Source organism: Zingiber officinale, chromosome 2A, assembly GCF_018446385.1.
Source record: "Zingiber officinale cultivar Zhangliang chromosome 2A, Zo_v1.1, whole genome shotgun sequence".
NCBI classification, from domain to species: Eukaryota; Viridiplantae; Streptophyta; class Magnoliopsida; order Zingiberales; family Zingiberaceae; genus Zingiber; species Zingiber officinale.
In genome coordinates, this window is record NC_055988.1 from 102,353,654 (window position 1) to 102,363,866 (window position 10,213).

Consider the following 10,213-nt stretch of genomic DNA (forward strand, 5'->3'; position numbering starts at 1 on the left):
ATAAAAGATAACAGTTTTAGTAAAACTGTTGTCATTGAGTGACTTTTTTTTAAAACGACAACATTTTTTACAACGGTTTTATAAACCGTTGTCTTTATCCGCGTTTTTAGCGGCTACGACAACAGTTTTGAAAAAACCGTTGTAATTGAATTTGGTCATTTCCCCCCTTCGCTGTTTTCCTTTCCCTCGCTGTTTTCTTTTCGGCGCCGTGTTTTCGCGTCCCCAAACCTAAGCCATTTATCTTTCCCTCTCCTCATACGACGTTGTGCTCCTTCTCATTTCCTGGTGAGCGGCGGCATTCTCCAATGGACTGCCGAAGATCCAGACGCACGGGAGGGAGAAACCGGAGAACGGGATCTGCCACGACAACAGCGCGCCGCCGGTGAAGGCGAAGACCATCGACGAACTGCACTCCCTGCAGAAGAAGAGGTCGGCGCCAACCACCCCCATCAAGTGAAGAATCCTCAAAAGAGAGTATTTCAATCATTGTTGAGTATTTCAACAATGAAATACTCAAAAGAGAGTATTTCACATCTCTAAAGTCCGACCTGAAACCTTGAACCTGAATTGCAGAAGATACTGATATACTTAATGCTAGAGGTTAGACAAACACAATAGACAGACATGGTAATTAGGACTGCAATCTGAAACCCGACCTGAGCTGAAAGAGAGTATTTCGCATCTCCAAAATCCAACCTGAAAGCTGGAAAAAGAAACCCTTAATTTTCAGATGGGTTTGGTTCAGTTTCCGGTCAAAGTTGGATATGCTAGTCTTCTGGACCCCTACTTAGTTAATATCTTGATAATCTTCTACCTTGATATTCTTCTATACGTTCTTCCAAGATAATTTGTTTTGCTAATTTGTAGATTCATAATATTATTGCAGGGTAAGATCTACAGGCTTTTCGGCTGGGAATACAGAAAGCCTGCAAGGGTGCCAGCTGCTTGTCCATACAAGCCTGCTTCAAAAAATGTTGATGTATGTTAGCAAATTCTTTTTTCATTACATCGAATCTGAATCTTATTATTACCTGAGATCAGATTCCTGTTTCAAGTTTGTCACTGAGAGTTTTTTTTTTTAGTAAAATGCAATCTACAACGTAATAATAAGTTTCATAATGTTAGAACTGTGAATAATGGCTGGCATCTGAGACTGGTTGGAAGATTCCCCGTTTAGTTTTGCTGAGTTGCATTCATATGGGTTTAGCCATTACTGATTCTCCTTAAATCATGAACATTGATGTAACATTTATGGTTTTGGGGAGACTTTTTGATACCTAATATTTCTCTACTTAATTTCTGTATCCAGTGGTTTTAATTCATCCCGTTTTGGGTTTCAGGGTTTAAATGCAGGTACAGAGTCTCTTGTGGAACCTCATAAAAATTCTGCTACACAATCTGATAAAAAAGAAGAATAGAATCAGAGTCAGCAGCTGTTTCCATGCCAAATGAACAGTTTGAAGTTTGTATCAGCATGTTAAAAAATCGTACTTAATGATCTTATGGCAGTGTGTTACATGTGGTCTAATTATATAAACATCTTGAACCACAACGAGTGCAGTTTCTGGCTTCTTCCTGTGGTGTTGTGGCACATGGATGAGATGAAATGTGCATTCCATGCTATTATTATTTCTTGAAATGTCGTCTGCTCAGCATTAGTTATTCAATGTTTGCATTCCTAACATTCGAGTTGTTTGCCCCTTCGCCTGATCTTGCGACTACCAAAACTTCGGCGGTGTGGCCTTTATGCAGCGGATGAGGTTCTTTGGGCTGTTTATGGCTAGTGATTATGCTAGTGCATTCCTCTTGCCTCACATTGGCCCCTCGACAGCGGTCACTGCGTAGGAGGGCACCACGGTAGCAAGGGGATTGTCCTTCATATCGATTACCTCTGATAAACTATTCTTTCATGAAAATGTTCATGTGGCAAATATAAGACAATCATTCCATCAGAGTTCAAAATATTTCAGTTAGCATTTCATAAAATGGAAATTTATCTAAAGTTGACCGAGATATTCTCTAAAGAATCTCGGTTGAAGAATCCTCTTGCTGCCGAAGAGCCAAAAAAGAACAAGAAGATCATTGTTGAAGATGAGATCGATGTGAAGTATAAATCATTTAAGAAATTTGATACTGTTAAAGAACACTCGGATCACTATTTCAACATCCCAGAGCATCTCGATGGTGTTCCGTCTTGTCAGGAAATTAAGGTAAGTGCCATCACTCTTAGGGATGATAATTTCCATTGATATGGTTATCTGAATCTACCCACCACGGTCGGTGTTATATGATCGATTGCGTAAATAATGGAGATGAGATTGATACAGAAGTATAGCCTGGCAGTAGGGCAGGGATGTGGCAACGAATGATGATAATTTCCTAATCTCTTTTTATTGACAGCCTTCAAAAAATTGGGCAAAAAGGATTCTGCTTGAGTGGAAGCTTCTAGAGAAAGATTTACCTGGTAAGATCATTCTATTTTAGGTATTTAATTTAGATATGTTGAATTCCGACTTTATACTCTTTTGTTTATTACAATTGTTTTACACTATAAATTCTCTGATTGTATCAAATGCTTGTATAAGTCTACTGTTTGTGAAGAGTTCTTTTTTTGCTTTTCAAAATGCTTTTATTTAGTTATTTAGGCTTCATTAATAATTTATAATCAAGTAGGTTGGAAACGCTAGAATTTTAGATGTAAATAAAGTTTCCTTAATTTTCTGGTCTAGGGAAAAAAGATATCCAAATAAGTTGAAATATCTAATCATCCATGCAAGAGTATTGGCTTCTATGAACCCAAATGACGGTTAAATTTCATATGTAAATACAATTCATAGATCAACTTCTGCACTTGGCATAATTCTGCATATCTAGAGGATTCAAATATCCAAAACATGTAAACTAGAAGAAGAAAAACTCTCTTTTGCATGAAATAATTGGAAGGATCGCAGGTGCATCCGTACTATGCCTGAAGAACTGGAGGATTTCAGTACTCCGGACTTCACAATTTACAATGTTGGCCAGTTTCCATGTAATCGATACACACACTACATGACTACCTCCACCAGCATTGATCTTAATCTTGATAGGAAAGAAATGGTCATCCTTGGCACACAGTATGTCGGGGAGATGAAGAAGGGTTTGTTCGGTGTGAAGCACTATCTAATGCCTAAAAGAAACATTCTCTCCCTGCACTCTAGCAACAATATGGGCAAAGATGGTGATGTTGCCCTCTTCTTTGGACTATCATGTAAGTGTTTGTCGGACGAGATTCTGGCGCATCACCTGCCCATTGAATGGTTACTATACTGCCCTTTGCAACTTAACTAGAAGCATTCCATGTGTAAATGTGTAGAATTATGTTACACTGTAGTATTTTCGCCATATGGCTTCTTTGTTCTTATGACTTTTGCTTTGTTGTTTTAGGCACAGGGAAAACTACTTTGTCTACAGACCACAACAGGCTTCTTATTGGCGATGATGAGCATTGCTGGAGTGAAAATGGTATTTCAAACATTGAAGGAGGTGCTATGCAAAATGTATCGGCCTAACAAAGGAGAAGGAACCTGACATTTGGAATGCCATCAAATTTGGAACCGGCAAGTGCCCTATCAAACTCGACATGCACTTTGAACTGGAACCATTCATATTTTTTTGTCCTAATGTTTGCAAATTTCTTGCAGTGTTGGAAAACATCGTTTTCGATGAACACACTAGGGAAGTAGACTACTTTGATAACTCTATTACAGGTGATTAACAAGATGAAACAAACTTCTTGAGTGAATTGTTATTGTGTGAAAGGGAATCTAGTTCAATGGAATTGTTGATGTTGCAGAGAACACTCGAGCTTCATATCCAATTGAGTATATTCCTAATGCGAAGATACCGTGTGTTGGTCCGCACCCTAAGAATGTCATCCTCTTGGCATGTGATGCTTTTGGCGTGCTTCCACTAGTTAGCAAACTTGCTTTACCCCAAACAATGTATCACTTCATCAGCGGTTACACTGCTCTGGTGCATCGTCCATTGCATCAAGCACATCGTTATGTCTTGAAAAATGATGTTGACGTTGATCCTTATATCGAGTAATTCTCTTACTTATTAATATTTATTACACTGTTCTTACGTTTTACTAATTAACTTATTAATATTCTATTAGTTAACTTATCCCTATTCTGTTCATTAGGGATAAGTTCAGATTTGTGGATCCACAAACCCTTCCAGTAATGTCATATGTATCCAAACTTGACAAAAATGAAAAGACTGAATACTTGAATAGCTAGGCAAGTGTTTTGACTGATAGGCTGAGTGGTGCAACAAAAAATCAGCTAGTTTTGACACCTCACAATGTTGGGTAAATAAATATTACAATTTCATTTTTAATAGATTTATTTCAACAATTCTGTTGAATTTATGCAGTCACTCTGTTTTGTGCATAGTTGTCATTGGATTTTGACTGTCATCGACCCTTATGCAGAGATGGAAAACATGTGATTTAATGATAACAGGCGATATCATGTGATACTACCGCTGGAATCTCCATTTACTTATTGTCTCACTACTGTGTATGCTTTCTCTCCCTGCAGAAGCTGTGCCGAAGAAAATCCTTGAGTTGATGAGTGTGGTCAGACTTACTAGGGAAAATGTTGCAAGTCACTTGCAGGTATCTCTGCGCATCGTTTTGAACTTTATCCAGTTGCTTTTAAACTCTCTTATTGTTACCATTACCATGAATAGCAACTCTTCTTATCATTAGGTGTTGCAAATTGTAGGAAGAAATGGAGTCGATTGAGTAAATGATTGACTTACTCGTTGAAATCTAAAAGTTATCTTAATTTTCAGGGTTAATTAAAGCCAACAGCTTAGACTTTTCCTAGAAGACCACCATAGTTTCTTGAATCCAAGAAAGCTAACTAGTCACATATTCTTGATTTATTTGCTACATAACTAGAATTAAGGAATATATTACTTAAATTAAAACAAAAATTGGTCATCTCAATTGTATGTCACCAAGTGACATCCTTCTGCCTTGTTTTTACAATCTAATAGTAATTGGATGCTCTTGAACCGAGCTTTTGAGAGGAGGAACTCTGAATCATTAGACAACTCTTTTGTCGTATGAATTTGGTATTCATAAGATGCAAACTCATGCTACATCTGTTGTTAACTCCATCAAGACTTTGCTTAATTAAGCATCATTTTAAAGCTGTAGTATACTCTTTTCCATTGCATCAAATAATTCAGAGTTCTTCTTCTATACCAAACAAATATAGGTAGACAATTCAGAGTGAATTAAAAGGGGGCTGTGCATGCAAGAATAGATTCTGAAGTTATAGTTCTGTGGCAATTTTTTCTTGAGTTCAACTTTTTTATACAGATAAGTTTTTCAGAGATGAAATAATCTGATGATTATTGCACTTTCTAGTTTATTTTATTATTTGCTTGATGTTTTTATCATTTTCTCTCTATGCTGCTTATCTAAACCGTGTCCTTTTTGTACATGAATAGAAATATTGCCTGTATTTGAGGAGAGTAAGTATCACCTTATGTGGAGAACAGCAAATGGAAAACATGTGATTTAATGTATATGGAGAGTAATGGAAAACATGTGTATTTTGATGAGTAACAACTCATTTTGTATATTTTTGTATATATGGCTACAAGATGAATTATATATGGATGTTTATTTTGGATTTAATGTAGTAAATATTTAGTTTTGTATTGGTGGTTTGCTTATAGTAAAATAAGATTGGTTGTTTGGTATTAATGAACATTAAAGACACCAATTAAAATTGTTGTAAAAACTAGGTAAACCACAACGAAATTTTGTTTATAAAAAGTGATAAAAGACAACGGTTTTATTCGTTGTAAAATATATTAAAACTGTTATAAAAAAAAATAAAACGTGTCAAATATTATCTACCACAATAGTTTATATCTGTTGTAAAAAATGTCTACAACAACAGTTTATTTCTGTTGTTGAAATTATCTACCACAACGGTTTTAAAACGTTGTCGTATCCTTCATAACCAAATTTTGGGCATATAAACAACAACCGATAAAAACCGTTGTCAAATGTCTACAAAGACAACGGATTCAAAACCGTTGTCGTAGGGCAATACATTCTACAACACCCTCAGTTACAACGGTTTTTTGACCCTACGACAACGGATAATATCCGTTGTCGTTTGCAGTTTTTGTTGTAGTGTGAAATTGATTTTATACAATTTCAATTTGACTAAAATTTTTAAATATCTCTAATAAATTGTATAATATAAATCATGACCAGTTATGATCTGAATATGTAAAGACCATTCTTAATTATGACTCATACATGTAAGGTTCAGACCTAGTTACGATCCATACTGACAAGAACCACAGCTTAACACTTGCAAGGGGTAGGACCCATCACGAGGGACTCTAGAGAGTTCAGAATGCTCGAGGGAGGGGAAGGAAGGATTATGGTTCTCAGACGTCAAATTAAATGGAGTGTTTTAGGGATAGAGTTATGGGAGGGACTCGGGAGGTTGAGTCATCCAAGGAACTCAGGAAATCAAGTCATAGGGTTGATTTGGGATGCAAAGTTGTATAAGGATGCTCAGAATGTCATGCTCTGGGGGTGACTCGAGATGTTGAGTCATATAGGAGATGTTTAGGATGCCTAACGTGACTTGAGATACGAATCATATAGGTGTGCTTAGGATGTTGAACTATATATGGGGGCAACACGACATCTCGAGTTCAGGAGTCTGAGCTGAGTAAGGTGTTGGATCGTAAAGATGCTAGAGAGGGGGTGAATAGCATTCCTCTCTTTTTCAAAAGTTGAAAATACGCAGCAAAAAATAAATAAACTTAAAACGCTAACACAATAGATTTTACTTGGTTCAAAGCCTTCAACGACTCCTACTCCAAGGTTCACACTCGTTGAGTGCTTTCGTTGGGAAATCACTATAATCATGAATAATGAATACAAAGATTACATACAGATTGCAGGAAATAAAAGTATACCAATAATATAAAGTAGAAGAAGCAAACGTAGTTTGTCGAAATGGCTTTTCAGTATCTCGGAGGCCTTTTTGGAGCAACATACGAGTATAAAAGTCATAGAGAATGTTATATTGAAGTTGATGGTTGAAGTCTCCTTTTATAGCTCCATCTGGGTGCCTAGATCCCTTCCTGGATGCTTGGACTATGCTGACGTAGTGAGCTCTCGTCAAAACTTCATCCTCAAAGTTTATAAACCTCCGGGCGCCCGAGCCCCCTCCGGGCACCTGGATCGTTGACGTGGGTCAGCCAGTCATCGCTCTCTAACTCAATGTGAAGATGAAATTTTACTTATCTCGGTGCCTAGAGCAACTCCAGGTGCCTAGACTGCCTGGATGTCTAGCCAAGCACCTGCCCGGGGGTGCTCCCTCTCCGAACCTTGCCTGGGCACCTGGAGTAACTTCGGGCACCTGGAGCAACTTCTAGCACCCGAATCCCTTCCGAGCACTCGGACCACCCTTTTTTCAACTTGTTATTTCCTACAAAAAAGAGTTAGTCTGAGCAAATATAATATGTTTAACCTATAAAATAAAGTTAGCATAATAAGATAGTAGTATTAATTAGATCATATCTCCTTGAGACCAAGATCTAGTCATGATCTCAATTTAAGTTTCTGAAATGGACCTAAATTGGACCTGCGTCTAACATCCCTAAATGGGACTCATCCTTACCAAATCACTATCCTCCAGTGCTTACCTACTTACCAATCACATACTTCCTCGATGTCATGCCTCTTGACCCATTAGGACTTCTTGCCAGATCTCAACCAATCTGGACTTTAGCCAGTTGTCAACCAAACCAGACTTCCTTTTGTTAAATCTCAACTAATCTAGACTTTAGCCAATTGTCAACCTAACTAGACTTCCTTCTACCAAATCTCAACCAATCTAGACTTCGTGTCAACTATCAACCTAGCTAGACTTCAGTCTGGTGTTTCAGTCCTCTAGACCCATCAAGTCCATATCCCGCACACTTGGTAGACAGATTAGACAAACATAACATCTAACTTTAATTCATTTGTCATTCATCAAAACTCATATTTATATCAACAATCTCTCTCTTTTTGATGAAATGACAACCTGAGTTAAAGTTAAAAAAATAAGTAAAATAATAATGTATAAAAAATATGACAAAAGTATGTTAAGTTAAGAATGTTGAGTTAGTTTATTTTTCTACCTAACCCTTCCCTCCCCCTTTGGTATTCATCAAAAAGCAAAAAAAAATAATGCATAAGAATAGAATGGAAAGGAAGTAAGTAGCAAAATAAAAGTCAAAATAGCAGTGCATGAGTACGAATCCAGAAGCTATGAATATAAAGTAGTAGCAAAAAGTACAACTCAAAATGGCTACTCAGAGGAGGATTACGGATGGTGGGCTAGACCCCATGATCGGAGTATCTCTAGAATCTGGTGTTGTCTACCCTGCGTCTCCTGATGGCTAGTCCTCATCTCCTCCCGAAGATCATGTACCTCCTGTCATAAGATAGTGACAGGCATCTCTAGGCGGGTGACTCTCTCCAAAAGAGTAGTAGTGACTAGAGGTGGAGGTATCGGTAAATACTCAAGCATCAAATCTGCCTCTAGATCATCATAAGGCTGCTCCTCAGGGACAGGAGGATACTGGGTAAGCTGAGGCTGCTCTGGCTGGTGTTGGGCTGCAAGATACTATACCTTGAGCATCTATATGTATGGAGGCTAATGACAGATTCCTAGCACCTATCATGAAGAACTCATTTTGGGGTGTGACATCATCTATGATGACATCAATACCTAAAGAGTGTAAGTAGGTGGTCAATATATGACAATAGGGCATGTGGACTCATCAGCTAGTGCAGATACTGGCTAACCAGATAATGGTGCAGAACATGTGAAGGTTAATATCTATATCTAACCTCTGATAGAATGCATATAGGAGGAAAGAGTGAAAAGGTCGCATCATAGCGACATCTCTAATGGTGAGTGGCTGAACACTAAGTGTGACTGGTCTATATTGGGTGACCGTCGATATCCTCTCACCTTCAAAAAAAAATACAAATATATCGTATCCAAAGTGATGTGATAGTAGGGATCACCAAATGGTAAATCCCTAGGAGGATTATAGACAAATGGAATAGTTGAGGGTCGCAGACCTAGGAAGTCTTGAAGGATAGTAGGAGATAATGTGACTTCCGTAGTGGTGACCCTAGAGGTGTATGTAAAATTGTCTACTTTGACTAAATTATTGTACAACTCGGCATACAAACTTGAGTTAACCGAACTAGAACAATAAACTAGTCTATGTAACTGATAATACTCAATAACTTCTATACTAGGAATTCATGAACACTGAAAGAAGGTCCTACATAAGTACTGACTAAGTAAGGGCACATAAGAAATGGATGAAAATCTAACCCCATGTTCTTCGGTGGAAAACCTAGGGTCAATGGTAGGAGTCCTAGAGGAGCTAACACCAACATCTATTGTTTTCTTCCTACTCAACGATATAATAAAAAATGAAAAACTAAACTATTATTAAAATATTAAAACAAAAAAGTTTAAGTTCTGAGTGTTATTGAGGTATTCTGAATATTTATAAAAAGCCTAACAACGTAGCTTGAGAACCGGCGAGGAAAAAGTTTAAGGCTTTATGGAAAAAAAAACTTTAAAAAAAATATTTTCCACTTTTTTTTTCTTTTAACAATTCGGTGAAGAACTCTTTGCAAAGAAAAGTAGAGAGGGGCGCATGGAAGGGGCACCCACTAGCCCTCTTTTATAGTTGTTGTTCGGGCGCTTGGAATTAACTCCGAGCGCCCAGACCATTAAAATCCGGGGCTCCTCTACAAAACTATGGGCAAATTTTGTGAAGGTGGAGGCGGGGCACCTGGACTCAGTCCAAGTGCCTACAGCAACATTTTTTTTTACGTTGAGTTACTAAGTTATTTTTTAAAATTTAATTAAGTTTAAAATTTTAATTAAAATGTAACAAAAATTAAGTTGTGTAGAAATTTAATTAAGTTGTGTAAAAAATAAGATTTTTTTTAAAAAAATAATGAAGTTGTTAAAAATTTAAGTAAGGTGTTAAAAAAACTAAGTTGTTAAAAAAATTAATTAAGTTGTTAAAAATTAAGTTAAAAAATTAATTAAGTTGTTAAAAAAATTAAGTTAAAAAAATTTTAATTAAGTTGTTAAAA

The 10,213-nt window shown here is 37.0% G+C and overlaps 1 long non-coding RNA gene and 1 pseudogene across 1 annotated transcript; both read left to right on the plus strand.

The window, feature by feature from the left end:
- Positions 1-797: 797 nt before the first annotated feature.
- LOC122039839 lies at positions 798-1,667 on the plus strand. The gene is made up of 2 exons (XR_006128402.1): positions 798-979; positions 1,341-1,667. It is a non-coding gene; the product is annotated as an uncharacterized LOC122039839 (long non-coding RNA).
- A 1,297-nt stretch (positions 1,668-2,964) lies between these two features.
- Positions 2,965-9,957, plus strand: LOC122043856 (annotated as a pseudogene).
- The last annotated feature ends 256 nt before the right edge of the window (positions 9,958-10,213 follow it).